The sequence below is a fragment of the Galleria mellonella genome, unplaced genomic scaffold (assembly GCF_026898425.1).
Source record: "Galleria mellonella isolate WM207_F2 unplaced genomic scaffold, CSIRO_AGI_GalMel_v1 utg310, whole genome shotgun sequence".
Lineage (NCBI taxonomy): Eukaryota > Metazoa > Arthropoda > Insecta > Lepidoptera > Pyralidae > Galleria > Galleria mellonella.
The window spans coordinates 232,594-252,680 of NW_026442071.1; the positions used below are offsets into that span (position 1 = coordinate 232,594).

General features: G+C 31.9%; 1 protein-coding gene across 4 annotated transcripts in view; it reads left to right on the top strand.

Moving 5' to 3' along the window:
• The first annotated feature begins 709 nt into the window (after positions 1-709).
• Positions 710-20,087, top strand: part of LOC113523629 (LIM domain only protein 3-like) — a 56,009-nt gene continuing 36,631 nt past the window's right edge. For 2 of the 4 annotated variants that reach the window (XM_031907416.2, XM_031907417.2), the window contains exon 1: positions 710-1,169. The gene's annotated coding sequence lies outside the window, so the exon portion shown is untranslated. Of the gene's footprint in view, positions 1,170-12,315; positions 12,362-20,087 lie in introns of all 4 variants that reach the window. The other 2 variants (XM_031907415.2, XM_026909630.3) reach the window with 2 other exon arrangements.

Consider the following 20,087-nt stretch of genomic DNA (forward strand, 5'->3'; position numbering starts at 1 on the left):
ACGCGAACATTGCAAGCGCTGGACATAGACACCGCGCCGGACACATGCTAGCCGTTTCTTTGTGGCTCGTCGTCAATCTGCTGATTAATAATTTACACAGCGGCGACACCTTACCTTAGCCACCGGGCGCGTCGATGCCGACGCTGCTCACGGGCGGCCGGCTCCTATTACCCACGATGTATGGAGGAGTATAAATTTGTCGGCAAGGGAATGTAAAGAAGATTGGTTTCCTACTGGCACGGGTGCGGGGGAAAGGGTGGAATTGAATTTAGGCCGGAATCCACTAGCGAGGTAGTATTTGTGATATTTCTTACCTATGTAGCGCGGCGGGACGTGACGCTCTTGCCGATTACTTTTATTATCGATTTCTACGTAATAATTTATACGTACATATACTGTGGTGGGATCCCATTAAATGTTAAGATACACGTGTTGTGTGATCTGAATATTTTAAATATGAATGCAAAATGTTGCATTTACCTAATTAGAAATGTGCTCTACAGAGCAGTCACTCGTATGTAGAGTGCCTTAGCTATTACCGGCGTGAAGACGAAGCCTTAATTACACTTAAAAGCTGTTGTCAGAGTATACTTTTTCAATTAGAGTATTAAAGTGTTCCGACCCCGTCATTATATTAGAGTGTTGTTCCATTCCACCCCGTGTTCGGGCGGGCGCCCTCGGCCCGTGGCGGTGGCGGCGGCGGTGGCAGCGGCGAGCGCTTGCACTCACTACTCGGCCCGCTCGTAACTCGGCTCACTCCGTCGCGGTATCTCCTCGCGAGTATACGTACCGGTTTTGTCTCTTTGAGCCTCAAACTTTACTCGAAGTGCGATACGCCGTTCGTAGGTATCTTATTTCGGCGTTTAAATAAAAGCACACGATATATCAACTCGATTAATCGTCGCAAAACTAATGGGACATTGCGGTGATCGCTTGAGGACATTATCTTTTAGTTAACATCACTTTGCAGTTTTTTACCTACCGGAAACGAATTTACAATATTGCTATAAGTGACAATTGCAGTGGACGAATTCTACTGTAGTGCTTCCTCTATTGCACCGTGACTGTGGATTTGTTTATTGTGAGAATACCAGACTACTATTTTGGAAATACTCATTTGTTTCGTTTGTTTAGTGGGTTTTCTTTTTATAAGGAAATATCGTCAACAGGTATGTAAACAACATTATTATTACTATTGTTGTATTTAATTACATCAGTAACCCTTTAGGAAATAGTAACTATTAATAAAAGAGTCCTAAATCTAATTTTAGGAAAAGAACTATCTGTATTCAAAATTTTATATAAGTTCCTTTAGTAGTCGCGCACTTAAGTAAGAAACATTAACACAATTTCATGTGTTTTCTGTTATTGTGCTTCATATTTACTGATAATATTTATAATATATGCTATCTAATCAAAATTAATATTTAGTTAGATTTTAGTAATTTTTCTGCGGTTATGACAAATTTTTATTGTGATAAATAGAACTTAAGTAATTATTTACGTACGGAAATAGATTAATTAGAAATAACCTAATTGACTGTTAATATAATGTAGGATAAGATTGTAGTAATATAACGTAAATTAGATGCCTGATGCACTCACTTTTATTTCCATTCGTTATATTATTATTTATTATGTTACAAACAAAAATTTAAAAACAATAGTAATAAACTATAAAGTATTTGACTAAATAAAAATATTGCGATAGTCAAATTGTATAAAAAGCGAAAATCTTCACAAATGGAAAAATGAATAGGAAGAAATAGAAAAAGGCAACGGATTTTTTTATTGCACTCTTACAATTTAAATATATTTATTATCAGCGTTTATCATAATTGGATAGATTGTCGGGAATTTAAATTGACACTAAAATTTTGGTGTCAGTCAGACTTGAATTCACGACAGTTGAGAAATTGTGATTGGGGCGTCAATCTCGTAAATCATTTTATGGCTATAAACTATAAGCTACAAATGTAAAAACTATAGTTTATATATATTTATAAAATTAAGTTTTTATATATAAATATAAATTTATATATATTTATATATATATATGTGTGTATATAAATATGATTATATTAATATTATAAAGATGAAAGGTTTTATTTTTTGTATATTTGTTTGTTTATAATAGACAAACATTACTCGACCGACTTTAAAATTTCTTTTACCAGTAGAAACCTACATTATCAGCAAGTAACATAGGATATATATTATTTAAAAAAAATAGCAATTACAATAATGTAACTCAAAGTTTTAAGCATTTGCTATTAAAGCTGATATAAAATACTAATTTATATTCCTATCTAACATGTGCGAAGCCAGGGCGGATCTCTAGTTTTTAATATTACAAATGTGAAAGTTTGTGAATATGTTTCAAATCAAAGACAATATTTAAATGTAACTTAACCAATGCTTAAAACGTTGATCGAATCTAAATTATATTTTAACTAATTCACGTGGAAATTAGAATAGTAGCCTCTGAATGATCCACTACTGGGCACGTAGTGAGCATATTTATTTGTTGTTATTTAACGCGGGGAAAGTCGCAAGTACAATTAATAACTGTATAAAATATAAACAATTGTAAGATTTTGATTTTCTTTGCATATCTACACATTAAGTACATGTCTCTATCAATTTGTGGAAAGTTATAGCAAAATATTAGTAAGAAGTTACTACTTTTATTTACATGAATAAATATAACCTTATACATGCATACCTATAATTTATTCACTTCTGTAGAACAGTTAATACAATATTGTGGCTCTCACAATGTTTATATTTATTAAAGTAGATTAAACACTTAACGATAATTGATCTTCACCAGTTACCTTAATAGCTACGTTCATAAATTTATATCATTTATTTGTTACACATTAAAATGACGCATTCGAGTATTAACAGTAACTATTAATAGCGCATTTCAATCATGAATGAACAGGAAGTTAATCAAGTTTTTGTCTAGTGAGAGTGGGTAATCAATTAAGTCGGCTATGGTTTATCATTTTATTAATTAAACATCTAGGGTTGGCACTCGAATAGATTTTTTATTCTCATATATTTATTGGTATTTTCTTATACATCAATTAGGATTCTCTTTATACTGTTCATCACGGATTCAAGATGCTAATATCGTCATAGTCGTAGAATACTGACGGATCTGACAAAGATTACATATAAAGATCCGTCAGTATTCTACGACTATGACGATATGATGAACCTACTTATACGACACTAATAATATTTGATGGCGAAATATATAACTGTAGGAATAATATAATAAATGGTAAAATATAGACATTTCTAAGATATTAAGAAGAGGACATTGTAAATTGTGTTAGAAAAATGTTTGTAAGTGAATATAGAATGAGTGAAACAATGGACTTCAAATGTAGTAGAAGCTGTTACTGTAGAAACTAATAGTCATACACGTGCTATGCTCTTTACTAAGGAATATAGGTAATACTCTTTACAATTTACGAGCTCGCTCGTGGACATTGCTTGTGGTTATGTGTGTACATGTACTTTGTAGTACACACACACTATCATAACATGCATGTACATACACGTCTATCCACAAGTAAAATCCTTGCACACTCGTGACCTGCTGAAACCGTACATGTGGTAGAGTTTCTTGGAACCCACCTGGGTGGTAATTGAAGCTGAATTGAGGCTCGATTTTCATATAATTCTGTTCTGAGATGAATGTACGTGCATGCTGCATATTCTACACACTGTGGGCTGATTTTAATTCTATAGCCAAATAGCTAAAATAGAACTTTTTAAATTATCTTTTATCTGTGTACATATTATTTACATACATATTATTTGGGTGAGTCATTGATGTCCTATACAGAAGATATGTTACATTGTAATACATAATCTAAAAGCTGAATCCTCTTATGATAGAACATGCTCATAAACTGGATTAAATTTACAATGGTTTAAATACTGTATTGCTTGACAAGCAGTAAACAGCTGGTAAAATTTGAAATAGAACAACTTTTTGTTCTAGCTACGGAACCCCCTTTCATGAATGTTCGACACGCTCTTGGCAGGTTAGATTTTAGATACGTGAATTTAATTTACATGTTGGCAATTTATTTTGTATTCGCAACATACAAGTATGCGTGAGGTTATCACCATACGATATCTTTTCTGTGAAGTGGTGCGTGTCGTAAACTGGTAATTGGTATATTTGATGACTGCCGTAGATAATTGTCTAATTACTGGCCAGTTTGAGACAGTTGATATGTCGGTAAGAACTGAGAGAACAGACGCGCTCACTGGCTACTTATGTCGCAAGAGTTTCTATAAATCTGTAACTACTTAATAAGAAAACAGGTTTGAATAATTCATTATTAAAGTATGCTTAATATATTCATAATTAAGTCTAATGCAAAGTAAACTTAAATGTGTAATCAAGAGACAATGCAGTGTGGCTCATGAGAGAATGATAAAGCAGATTCATGATTAGGTAATAACATCGTATGTATTTAAAATTATAGAGTAATTGTTGTCGTTATTAATTTTATCTACCATTATATTTAGCTACTTACGTATATGCTTATCTATATATTATAATATTAATATTTAGGATTTGGTTAGCATATCTTACAGAAATATTTATCTCTACAGAATATTATTATTACAATAGTAAATATTATTGATATAAATAAGAAATGTATATTAACTTTGTTATTAAATACCGATAAAATTTCACTCGAGGTATTTAAGGCTGTATGCATATTAATTAATAAACTTGAAACAAGTTGTTGCATTTAAGTTGACATTTCGTTTAAATTTTAATTAAGCATTAAATATTCTATACATTTCGATCGCAAGTAAAGATATTGAAGACATAACCAAATAAACGAAGTGAGTGTAAATTATTTAAAAGCTAGTACAAAAATTGTTTACTTAATTTAACCTACATACATATCTACTTATTCATCAATCTGGCCTTCTAGTAGTTTACGGTCTTCGAATTGTAAATAAAAAGAAATCAATGAAAAGGAAAACAGTGTACAAATAAATATATACGTAGCCATTGATTTATTGAATTAATTTATAATATTATAAATATGATAGTACGTTAAATGTTTGGATGTTTGCTATTTAATTACGATTAAACGGTTGAACAGATTTGAAGGAAATTCATTACACGGGTAGTTTATATCCCAATTTAACATATAGCATACTTTATATACTAATTTAGGCAGGGAAAGTCGCGGGAAACAATCAATATGAAATACTAATCTTATTTTTATTTCAATAGCATTATAAAATTATTAATTCAATAAGTGTAACAAGTAGTAGAACTGGAAATAATACATAATATATTAAACAAAACTAAACAACAATCAGAAATAATATTAGGTACACCACTCTAACTTTGTACTAATTAACAATGTTATTTTATTTTAAATATAATCTGTAGTTAACCCATACTCTATTGCATCCTTTTGCATCGATATGGATACAACAATTATTCAGTTTTTGTAAGTCACATTTCTGAATAATTAAATCAAGTATAAAGTGACGTAAATTCGCATTGTAGTATAATATAATGTAACCAGTAGATTAAAGCGTCGTATGCACCCTCACGACCTCGCATAGTGATGCACCACCACGCCTGCTGCTTGTTATTTTAATTATCATGTCTTAATTAAAGTTAGGTCGGTCGGTCTCAACGGCCCCGCGCTTTGTCGCTCGCTCTACATGTCCGTGATGAGCAATGGTCAAATCAACAAACCACATGATTGTGATAATATATAAATAAGACACTAATTATTATATATAATTTAATATGCATAACCTATTGTTATGTTTGTAATTAAAAATAAAATTTGAAAAAAAAAACAGAATATACACGTACAATAGAACAGATCAAGTTATGTTATTTATTGAAGAAAATTGTCAGTATGATAGTTTAATAATGAAGTACGAATAGATGTCTAACAAGTTAATTTCGAAACTCCTACTTCTGTTTTTTAATGGATGAGAATAGAATAGTAACCTCGCTTGCGCTATCGATATACGCTGGCGAGGCATCAGTGAGAGATGACAGAAGAGAGTGAAAGCAGGTCAATTAGCCCCACGTGACGATGAATACCACAAGAATTAACTACGATGGTTTCCAGGAGGAAATACATGGAGATTGACCTGTTAGAGTATATTGCTAGCTACGGGGATGTTATACCCCATTACTAACAATCCCTTTGTATTAACTCATACTTGTTGTGGTGACTGAATATTGTCTACAGAAATTAAAAAGAATAATACTGGGGGCAAAAACTATTTGCCAGACGAAAGTTTGGAGGTTTTTTTCCCAAATAAATTAATTGGCAACTGTACCAATTGATCACTGACATACTTTTCTTCACCGTGCGACTTACCTTGTATTATTGACACAAGCGTTTTTATTTTTAATATAATGACTACCACCGCTCATGACTAAGGGTCTCGAATGGTCGCGAAATTAGTCGAACTTTCTGGACTAAAATACACGTAATTTAAACCGCTACTAAAATATAATGTGTATTTACAAAACTTTTAACAAGTGTTTTTGTTATCACTTTAATTTGTGTATTGCAGTAATGACGATTAGAACTATTATTGAATACGTACCAAATTCGCTCATTAGAAGCATCCTTAATGACCTGCCGACGGCGTACCTAACGACGAACTCAACCTAATGAACGCAGAGCAATACATAGACACTTAGACAGTGTAATGAAACGAACACCGACCTTTCTTCATTGTTTTCAGCAATGTCCCGTCACAAAAATAATTATAAGTAATTAGCATACACAACACGAATGAATTAATTAACCCATTGTAAACGATTGTTGGAATTCGAATAGGCTTCACATTGTGTCCCAATTATAATTGATTCCATTAACAAAGCTTCGCCCATAATTGAAAGTAGACAGTTTCAGCAAAAGGGAGGGTAAGGTAATTACAAGATCCAATTTAGAATTGCCAAGTCTACACTTTGCTGTTAGTTTCAAACAAAAGCTTAATTAATTAAGTCGAGAACAATTAAGTTCACTGCCGTAATATTCTCAGCAATTACGTGGAATTCGACGTATTTTGTAGTCGTTGGTAATTGCCGACGAGTCTCGAATCAGATTGTATCCGACACTAATACTGCACACATCCATTAATTATACTCCGAACACTAATTGGAAAATCTATTAATTAATTTATTAATATACGATACAAAATTTCCGAGATTATAAATGATGTTATGAATTTCCTGTTGTATAATTATTCTCGGAGAGCGGTATGTCTAATTCCAATTATTTCTTTTATGTAATAAAATTAAAATATCGTAATTATGATTAAGACAAATGATTTATTAAGTTGTATGAACATAATAACGATGTTTTATTGCTTGTTAGCGTTAATTAAATAAAGAAATGAAACAAATGTATCGGTATAGTATTGCGTTTATGTGGACTGAGGAGAGGCGATGGTAGCAATTACGTTGTCGTACCGTGCCGGTTGGGTTTTGGCTGTCAATTTGAATGTATAGGCTCTAATAAATCAGGGTTGTCATTAGGTGAGCACTAGTGAACAGTGGCAGGTAGTCGGCGGCCGCGTGTAACGAGACACATATCGGAGCGTATCCTTCCAATTAGTGCGGGTGCGGCGCGGACCGGCTACGTCGGCGGTGTCGAGGCGCGCGGGTCTCGCGCGGGTGGCGCGCCCGTTGGTCACTGGGCGCCCGCTACCGCCTCCGCGCTCGCGTGCTCCCGTTACGCTCCCGCCTCGTTAGGGGAATTGTTTGTTCGAGTATGTAAAAATGTGTTTATTTGCACGTACGCTCCAGGGTAAAAAATATATGAAAAGACCCTTTTAAGACTTTTAATGATTTCCCGGCAAAGGGAAATTGGGTTAGTTATTTTCCCCGGGGTTGCCCCTCGTTAAGTTTTAATGGGGTAGCTAGCTACGACGTAATCAAACGTACTTATTTAAGTTAACGACGTTTGCCAGGTCTGTGTACTTTGTTGTCAATAGAAGTTATTTGAAGGAGTATATTTACTTACTTTGTCGTAGCTAACAACCTATTCAAATACTATAGGCGGAGATAATGGTTGAACTATGTCCGCTTGTTAAAAAATCTCATATTCATAGTAGTTAGTTACTCACCTACGTTTTCTTTCTCAGAAGTGTAGCTATAAGATAGTCGCAGTAGGCACTTAACGAGTTATAAACAAGGTCTTCCGGCGCACTCCAGGACCTAGGCGGATATCCATATAGGTATAACGCCTAATTAATTTCTAGTAAAATGTCGACGTTGCTTGTTTTTGCAGGAACTCGGCTCATTAGAGCGACGAGGCATGTTGATTACATTTTGCAGCGCTTATTAGCGCAAACTCTCATTAGGGGCCACTATTGTTGTAATTAAACAAGAAACAACAACGGTATATACTGTTTTACGCCGCTTGAACAGAACTCGACTTTATCGCTATGCAATAACGGTCACGGAGTATCAGTTTGCGACTGACGATTATATTGTGCGAATTTAATTAACAACTGAATAGTTACACAGTAGAGGTAGAGAGCAAAGGGGAGTTCTTGTTGCGTCTGACATGATTCCATTGTTAGCGTCTGTGCAAAAAAGTGGAGGTTTGTTTAGAAGTGGTTTATGCAATTACGAGGAGGTACTCGGTTCCGGCGCCGCTAGGTATGTTGGCGTCGGTGTCATCGGCGGCGGCGGCGGCGGCGGGAGTTTAATTGGACAACAGAGGAGCGGTGGGAGGGAGCTGCGGCGGCGGGGTGCTGGGTGCTCCGCCACCTCCTAACACTTCTAATTGGCTCGCCAACACTAACAGGAGCTTTCCTCTAAAATGTATACTCATCGTCATTACTTATAATAGGCTCTGACTCCTCGCGAACACCTGCTGCTATTTCCAATTCCTTTACATAAAAGCTTGTTAGGAAAAATCTTATATTACAAGCTAATGTATCTACTATATAGGTATTTAGTATTTTTTATTTACCTATTGGAGTATTTTAGTATGCTGTTAATAAATAAATAATTTTTATATTATTTATCTAACTATCTACGTGATCGTATCGGAATTAATACCTATAAAGACAAAGTAATAATAGAAAAAACATAAATTTAAGATTTTTTACAGAAAATAAATATAATGACTGTAATTGTGATAAAATTAGCATAGATATGGGACTAATATAGGATTTAGAATAAGAATATTTATAAAAGATGAATTTTCGTAAATATTTTTCTATTTCCCTTTTATAATATTATAATTACAAAGTATACTTATTATCTATTATGTAAATTCAGTAAGCATTAGTTTTGACTCTATGATAGCGAATCAGTTAGGATTTATTTTTTTTACATAGATTATTTGCTAGTGTTTTTGATTATACGATACGTTAATTAATGTTACCTATTACTTAAAATTGCTGTTCGTATTCATTAAGAGGGTTTAAAAATATTTTATTTTCTCCTAGAAATAATTGTAATACAACTAAAATATGGAAAAATTAATTCAAATTCTCGAAAAAAAGAACAACTTGTATTTATATAAACGCACTTCGTAATACTTGGGTTATGCATATTGTATTGTGTAGTGATGTTGGTATAGATACAAAATATTGTTTCGAGAATCTTATTTTTTTTAATTTTTGGTAAATAATTTATTTTCTAAGAAAGATAAATTTTTGAGATCGTTTTAATGAATACTAATGTTAAGGAATACAGGTTACGTTAATTAACATACTGTATAGACAGTAAATTCATAATTAAATAGAACTAGAGCAATTTAGCAAACTTCGCTCAAATTGTAATAAATAGACAGTTTTGTTATTTGCGTATTTATTACGAAACCGGTTGATTAGGTAAATATAGTAGCATCGCACGATATGACCTTTATTTATCCAAATCTACAGATCGATGGGGTACATAGTTATAAGCACTTCGATGACTGTTAATATTATCGTAATAAAATGAACGCACCCCTTTAATTGTGTTGTTCAAAGATATTTAAGTTTAATAATAAAACAAGGGTTAACGAACATAAATCAGAGTTATCAATGTTTGCTTATTTTATGGTCGATTCATTAGACTGTAATTGGGAATATTGATAATTAGACCAATTAAGAATAGGTATGTAAATAATAAATAATAAATGTAACATATAATAAATTATATAATAATATAAGAAAAAATATAACTTATGTTCGAGTCGGTTTATGATTTGAATGGCCCGTTGTATAGATGATTGGCATCTCACGTTCGCCTCGCGCCGTGTGCGTCAATGCTACGCCAATATTATTAAGTCTATAAACAGAAGTGGTCTACCCGCTTGTTAAGATAACAATCCCTAATTAAAATTGTAGCTTATGTCTATATCAGCACAATAACTTTATGTCAACAGTGTTAGGTAATAGCAACCGAGATTTGGTAGATAAGATAAATACCTATTAGTTCATTCTAATAAGCTTCCTCCGTCCCTCTGTCTAGGGACAAAGTACCCACAATTTCGTTAGCGATATTGGTAACTAGTTGTTAATAGAAATGTGCTTACTTACCTAGGGAGCAATAGCTTAGGATATTTACTCTTTTGCATAGCAATAAATACCTGAAAAGTAAATATAAAAGAACATATAGAATCTTAAATACTTAAGTGTGAATTAGAAGATTAGGATTAAGAAATTACTCGTAATTTTATTTCAGTCATTAACTGTTTATAACTGAACAAAAGCCTTCCCCATAAAGGAGTTGTGGCAGTAGTTGCCACGCTTGGCAGGCGGGATGGCAACCGCAGGCAGGTGTTTAGAGATGCTTTAAGAGTTAAGGAACTCGTAACTTATACTTGTTTTATCATTACAATATTAGCAGAATCTCACAGACATTCGTTCGTGTAGAATGTATGTAGAGAATAAGTGAGAATGTATTTAGAATTCTTCTACATTTCTCAAGATCATAACTCACTGAATAATATAGATATAACCGAAAACCAGACAGAATAAAAAAAACTAGAACCAGTCAAAACGTAAACCTAATAGATTTTTGCACTAATCGTTATTAAGTTGTTCCACAAAAAAAAAAAAACCATTTTAATTGTGGCAAAAGCAGTTATTTTGATTTAAAAACTAAACTTCTTTTTATAAAATCTACGATTCTGATAAAATCTTTACACACTTTCAGCTAAAAAAAGTATTTTTTTAAATTGGATTACAACTGACAGAGTTATGAAGTTACAAACATCATCCTTCTTTTTGAAGTCGGTTAAAAATATATTTGTAAAGGAGTAGGGAAAGAATGAGAATTTAGTAGTTTGTTCTTACTCCCCCTTGAGAGGCAAGTAGAGCAAGAATTGCTTATGACAGGTCATTCTATCTTTCGGTAGGGAGCCCTCAGTATCAGTATAGGGTGGAGGGGGAGGATCGATGTAGAGTGTACTAGGTACTTATAATATCAGTGATATTATGTAAACTATTTATAGTTTGACAGTGTATAGTTATACTCGTATATAGTATAACTTTCATGATATACAATGTAGACAAACGTGTGACAAGGAACTATATTCTTTAATAGCAGTTAAAGCGACGTGAATCTGAAAACTTGCTGAGCGCTTATTTGCTTGCGGATTGTTTTAAATTTCTTATTATCTCACTTATTGATTTAATGATAAATATGATATATGTTACATACCGTATTTGTGTACATTGCACTTACATTATTTTATGTGACAGTTCATAATATATTGTAATACATAATTTGCCTCTCCTTTTAACAAAATCTGATATTAAGTATGTTATATATATATCAAAATTTATTAATAAGAAACAATATTGGACCTATAATGTATTTCATATTACACATCAGACTTTATTAATAGGGACAGGCGAATGGCTTCTATATCTATATTTAATTACGATTAAACATAACGTACTTCGACGTACTTTATTCTATATAATTAGTCGTAATCCCTAATTTTACTAACAAATAATGCAGATTTATTTCAAACATAGGTATTTAACTGTTAACAGTTTCATAAGTAGTACACATTATATTTTGATGTAATAACTACCGGTTTAACTTACGTGTAATTTGGTCGAGAAAGATAGACTAATTTCGTGACCATCCGAACCGAGGCACACGCAGTCAGGCTCATGCAGGCTCGTGCCCGCGTCGCAGCCGTTCAAGACTAAGAATCTCGGATAGTCCCGAAACTAGTCGACCGTAAGCTAAACCGGTAGTTATTATATTAAATATATGTTTAATTATATAAAACATATGAATAGTGTATTTTTCTATTTCAGATAAATTGATATACCTAATAGCAGTATCGTCTTCGCAATATAATATGTGAGTATTAAAAAATGAGATCACTTAATAGATATTTATTACGCTATCTATCCTTTATAATAATTGTTACTTGGTATACTCAGAAACTTTACCAAATGACGAAATCTATTACAGGATTATTATCCTATTTGTCAATTAAATATTTAATAGCATATACGCATAATATAACACAAGGTATCCCGTGTTTATGAAGACTCTATAGGTGACGCAACGGTTGCAACTTTCCATCAAGATGGGTCGTTAAATTGTTTGCGATTCCAAGTTGCATAAAATTTTATAGTTATAATCAATAACTGTTAAGTCAGATAATATTACTACCTAATAAATTATTTAAAATGAGTTTATGTTTAGCTTTAAGTGTACGTGTTTGTTTATTTGTTATCTCTTGGCGCCATACACATGTATGGTAGTATTTGTAATGGCTGCATTTTGTCTTGGTTACGTAGACGAATTTGTGGCTGCTTTATAAATCTAGAGCTAATATTTAAGATCTATTGTTTTGAAACAGAAAAACCATATTAATTGGATGTAAAAAAAAAAAAAACTCTATTTATTTTCTTTATAGGCTTTGACAATCATAGACAATATTTTAAGCTTAAAAATATTTTGTACAGTCAGTAAAAATACCGAGACCGACAGCTCCGTACGACTGATATTATTATAGAAAGAATAGCTGTAATAAATGTCATGGTCGCATGTTGAAGGCAAACACTGTACAACGAGGGGTGTCTCGGCGTGGTCGCTGCTTTTTGGTGATAGCACTGTCATTACTCCTATCAGACTACTCGATATTATTGTGGGCGCATATCGAACTAGGGTTAGCATGCCGAAGGGGCTGCCCACAGCTAAGCTACAGCTCTCAACGAGTTATGAATAACATTAAAATAGGTATTATTTTCCGTATTGTTTAAAGTGAGTAACAATACCTATTTATGCAAAATATTAATTACGAGTATCTAAATTAAGTATACGAATAAGTATAACAATGTGGAACATAAATAAATTTCAGCAAAGTACGCCCCGTACTCGTAGAATACTCGGCTTCGTGTCGTTCGTTTCATAACTTAATATAAGTAATAAGTACATGGCTGACGTAGCATTTAATAATATAAGGGGAAGTGAATGGAAAACTTTCCAACAATCCATATAAACTTCGCAAATTTATGATACAATACTTTCTTATTAAAGTTAAAGGCAGCCTTATGTTTTGAGTGACAAATCCAATTTTATTCTCGACTGCCCCTCTCGGCCCGCGCCCCGCGCCCCGCGGACCGATCAGACCTTATCCAAATTGGATCTTGAATAATAAAGAATCGGGGCGATTGGATTTTATTCCTTAAATTCAATTAGCACACGAGGGTCGTGTGACTCGTGTGTGACTGCAGACGAAAGATAGAGGCACATTATCGTATTAAAAGGGATCGTAAGGGTTTATTTGGTCGGAAAGAAAGTACTTACCCACCTTTAACCCTCCTAAAACTTACGCCGCCCCTTCGCATCTAGGATATTGTCATGTATTAAATTAAATATTACAATTCCTCTATAATATTTTGCATATTAAAACAAGTAATAAATACCATATACCATAGTTGATATCTACTATATACAATAGTCAAAAGTCAGCGACATATAGATATATTTAATCCCATTTACTTTTTATCTTGATTTTTGATAAGTATAAAATTACGAATTATAAAAAGAAAGGACTTTTAATTGCACAATTTTAATGTGCACAAAGTGTAAGCCCTTAAAAATGAAAAATGTTTTTCCATTTATTTATTTCGCAAAGTTGTGCCATATGCGTTTTTTTATACTATTTTGATATAGAACTTTAATCTTTCACACGCAAGTAAATGGACACCTTTCAGCATCCACCGAGCAGTTCTCACAGACGATTAGGCCAGTTTGTTGTTATCATATAATTTTGCATTATCATCTGTCTTACATACGTCGGTGTGTGAAATTCCATTTCTTACAGACGGAAGTAAGAGCTTGAAAAATAGGTTATATATAAATTAACTACCTATATATAAATTGAACCGGCGAAATAAATAAAAGCTTATAAATACCTGTTGAAATAATTAAAAAGCAATATTCGCGTTTATAAATTGTCTGATTAATTATATCGGTGATTTACTAATGAGGCGATATTGAATACGAAATTATGCAAACCATATACGTGTATAATTATAATTATTATGCATTATGCATAACAGTTTCTTATGGCGCAGTTTGACCTGAATAAGTAACACGAATGTCCAATTAACACTCATGAAACATACTTTTAATGAATGATGAGATTTTGAATTTACGTTACTTACATTGACTACTGAAAAAATATAGCGTTCTTTGTGTATATTTTTTAACGAGCATTTGACATCTATTGAATGAATTTACAGGGTACAGAGGAATAACACCTGAGTCCTCAGGAATAGCAACGCATGGGGGTATCATGTGTAAAACAGTATACTCTGTTATATCGATGGTATTGGTCATGTCAATAGGCCACGGTTACCACTTTCTATCAGGTGGGCCGTCAGCTTGTTTGCCATTCTAAGCTACATAAAAAAAATTAGACTTTAAAATTACGATACGTACATACATATGTACGTATTTTTACAGAGTAATGTATGAATATTACCTTATGTATTATCTATTTGATTAATTTGAATTTGAAACTTTTAATTCTCACACAATTCTTTTTATTACTTATCATAATATTTAACACTATTATACGCAAAAATATAAAAAAAAAAAATTGTAAATTTAAATCGTCAGTAGGTACTATGGCCTATTTCGATTATCGCAAGATATCAGTGGCTGACCGATTATAGCTAAATTATAAACATTTCACTTTAGATTAAATTACATATGTTCCATTCATATATAGGTATATTATGCGTAATGCTTTCTATCGTCAATGTTAGCTGGGAATATTCCCAATTGAATCGATTGTTAGGTACTCCCCTGTATTATTTTGCAATTTCATTAAATTTACCCGACTTGCGAATTTAAATGTAAATTTTGGACATTTTGTTTTCAGCATAATAAAACTATCTTACATAATATCGTATATTCGTGTACAAATTTTCATCAAATTCATTCCGCCGTTTATGAGTGTTTCATTGATTAACATCCGAACTTCACGGCTCAATAGTTTTGAACGAAAGGTATAAAGAGAGTAAATCTGCTGGATTAACACACAAGATACTTATTTACGTTTGCAAAATCGTGGTTTACATCTAATATACTAGTGTATATCTAAATACTTAAAAAAGTTTTGAATTTCATATTCTGGTTTTAATTTGTTACGTACAACAAAGAATGATAAAATAATCATGCTTAACCTAATGATCGAATAGATTTCTATTCGAAACCTGTAGAACTCATTTTTGTACAATTTAAGTTAACTTTTCTGCTTTATCATACATCATCATCATCAAGATTGTTAATTGGACCATTAAATGACCTCATTACATTATTACATTAATAACTAGCATTTATCCGCGACTTCGTCCGTGGAACCGAGATATATTTACTGACTGGGATAAAAAGTAGTCTATATCCTTTTTAATCTCACACAATACATGCATACCAAATTTCATAGTGATGGAGGGAAAGGGATTGTTAGTAATGGAGACTAAGAATTCCATCGCTGGCAATATACCCAACCAGGTCAACCTCCTCGCGGTTTCCCCTGAAAACTATCATGATTAACTCCAGATGAATTCATCATGATGGGCTAACTGGCCTGTTTTCATCCTCATCGATCACCCTTCACTGGTTCCCCGCCAGCGTATTCCATTAGCGCAGGCGGGGTTACCATTCCATTTTCACTCAATAAAAAAAAAATTTCATAGTGATTGTTTAAGTCGTTAAGATGCTATAAGGTAATAAGCAAATTCACTTTCACATCAATAATATTACTAAAGATTAGACTTTCTACATCTTTAACAGTATATGAAATCAAAGTCTAAATTATTAATCTAATAAGAGTTTTCCTTATCTTTTTTGTGTAAAGAGATACGTAGTTTCAAAGTAGGTTGTCCGGCTTAAACGTAGTTTTCTGATTTGAAAGTTTAATGAAGTTGTTTATTGTCTTTGTTTTATAATTATCTCTTAGTCATACCAAAACTATTAAATAGACAATTATTTGTTCAGGTTTAATGAACCGTGTACTTTTTCGTAGTTCGTTTCTAAGTTTGTTATTGTGAAAATTTAATGCCGTATTAAATAAACACAACGTCAAAGAAGTATAAAGTATTCTATGATGTTCATTCATTACGCTGTTCATGTTTATAGGTGTAGGTTACTACTGTCATTCAGGTGGATCATTAGTTTGTTTTACAATTTAAGTTTTATATAAAAAATATTTTACTGAAACACCTAGGTTATTAATAGCAGCTCTTATTATTTTTCTAATATCAGCTATGTGAAAATCATTTCATTAAAAACTAGCGACCCGCCCCGGTTTCGCACGGGTGCACATCACATCACATTAGAAACCTCTAAAATTATCAGTGTTCCTCTACTATATTATGCATGTATTGTACATATAAACCTTCCTCTTGAATCACTTTGTTTATTAAAAAATCGCATCAAAATCCGTTGCATAGTTTTAAAGATCTAAGTACATGTAGGGACAGACAGGGAGCTTTGTTTTATATTACGTAGTGATTGCAACAAAGTCGTCTAAAACATCATATTGTAGAATATTCAATTTCCGCTACCGACCATATATATCATGTACAATATGTGTAAGAATACTACACTGTCCCATATAGTGGGAGACTAACTATTATAAATTCTTAATTAAATTAAAAACACATCTTTCCTTATTGGTAATAAATTAAATTTATATATGACAAAATATTTCCATAAACTAAGTACATATGATTAGTCGTAGAGTGAGAAAAATATTTTAAGATTAAATTCCTATTGATAACACTGGATTATGGGTTTGACAGCGACGATTATCTACATAGGTCTGTAATAATCCGGGGATTATGTTTAATATTTTAATTTATTAAATTAGATAATATTTAAGGAAAGTATTATATAGTGGTACGTTAAGATGAACACCCGAGATGTTTGGATCGTTGACTTAATTTCGAATAAATTGCAGTATTAATATTAATGAAGTATTAATTCGATACGCAACGATGTAAGGTATAATCTTGATTGCATTATTAACCTGAACTCTTTGATATTTAAATGTTTCGCTCGTAAATGTTATTAAACCAGGTTTTTAAAAGTGCTTTTACGACGGGATTTATTTTCGTAATTAGTGTTGCCTTTGTAGGAGGTGTATAATTTGTACGAACTATACGATTTATTTAAATTTTAGTCCACAATATAGAAGTTAAAGATGAACTTTTTTCTAAGCGGATTTATTCACTGTCAATTAACCTTTAGAAAAGATGAGAGAAACAGGAAAGTAGTAAACGTGCTATATAAAATATGCAAGTGACGTAGCGAGACAAAAGTAGTAAGCAATAAAATACTAATCGTACGCAATTATGACGTAATCGTAAGATCTGTCGTCATCATAATACTTTAAGTTTTTTATCAAGTATTATAGTACTACCTACTAATCTAGAGATATAGATTCATCTGAATGTATTATTGGCTTAGTTACAGTAATAGATAATTGGTTAAAATTCGTGTTTAAATAAAATATATATTATATATCTTAGAGTAATATGATAAAAATTATGGCAGTAACTACTGAAGTAACAATTACTTACCCGCTACATTTTGCAGAGTAGGCTCATTTGTGTGAAAATATTTATACATACTAGGTACATAAATATATGACGACTGTACATTCATAAGGTATATTTACCTGAGTCACAGGCGATGTTTAAAGCAGGCTGTAGGGAGTGTCTATAATGTATTGCGATATTACTTATACTGTGCCAAATGATTACAATAAAAATATTATTATTTAGTCACTATATTAATTTGTAATTATTAATAGGATATTATTTTCATATAATTGACTTTAATCAGAAGTAGACAGAATGGTCTACTTTTAATTAACAATCTTATCAACAAAAATCCCGATAATACATTGTTAGGAGAATTAATAATGTCGTTACAAATATTAAATTATCAGAAATTCTGATATCTAAGTGTATTAATAGTAAAGTTGCCGCATCAGTCGCCTCCACCCATTAGAGCGAATGTATTAATAAAATAAATTGCGATATTATCGTTGGCGCGTTTGACATAAACATCGAAATCTACTTAAAGTAATGGAAACGATTTAATGCAGTAGAATCAGGCCGCCCGATAACACGAGTTTCGTCGTCGCTCCGTTGTTAAGAGGATGACTATCTATATCTTTCTAGTTTTGTATTCAATACCTATTAATAGATAACTTTGAGTATTGAATGTCACTGGGCAGTATAAATAGATATCTAATACGAATTATGTAAAAAAAAAAGAGCAAGCTAAAATAATAAACAAGTATGTATTATCAAATATTTATTTTAGAGGAATACTTGATTTTTTATTGAGATTTTACCAAAAATTTACTCAATTTATAATTCTTTTAAGTACGATTGATATTTATAAAAATCAAAACTATTTATAGTAAAGATTTAGTCTCCACTGTAATTATGTACTATTATATTCAAGACTAGCTGTTGCCCGCGACTTCGTCCGCGTTTCCGTCATTTTTCGTAAAATAAGTAGCCTAAGTCCTTCCTCATGGTTCAGTGGTTTTGATGTAACAGACACATTTCCCTTCAATGCTCTGCTCCTATTGATCGTAGCGTGATCAAAAGTATACTATAACCTACCTAGGAGTATGAAGAATAATTGTACCAAGTTTCGTTAAAATCTGTCGTGTAGTTTTTGTTTCTATAACATTATATATATATATATATATATATATATATATATATATATATATATATATATATATATATATATATATATATATATATATATATATATATATATATATATAAATAGATTTTAATTTGTATAGACAATAAGTTTGTTTATATTGCAATATATAATTATAGATAAATACAAATATTAAATGATGAACTAATCCACGTTAACGCTACTTTTTTTTCTAGTTTTAGACTATTTGCCATATCTTCAAACTAGGATATTCTGTGTTATAAGAAACCAGACAACGCATATTTGAGAGAGCAATCAGAACACACAGACCCGAGTCAATTTAGAAAAGTCCTTTTTCTAAATTGGGTCAATCAGGAAACGAATCCGGAATTCCATTTTCACAAAATATAACATTCTTCTATTCAACTATTTTCAAAATATAATCAAAATTTTTAGTCATAATGTATGAATACAGTATTTCATAATTTCAGTATCAATCACTAGCATGTATTGTTACGAGTAATTATATAGTTTATTTAAAATTATCTCGCTCCACAATCATCGTGCTGTTATGTGGTACAATTTAGTATTCGATTTATACTTACTAATCAATTTCATAGTCACGAAAATGACTCAATTCTATGCAAAAGTCGCTAAGTGGCTTATCTTAAAATTCCGCATTAAATTTAAATGTCATTCTAATTCTAATCTTTCAATTATGAAAGTTATATTGTATATCATTATTGGCAAGTTAAAATAAGTCGGTTATATATTATATATTGTTGTTATATATTATTTATTTAACAAAGCGCTTCTGTACATTTAATATGTAATTATGAATAATATTTATAGCTGTTAAGGTAATAACATT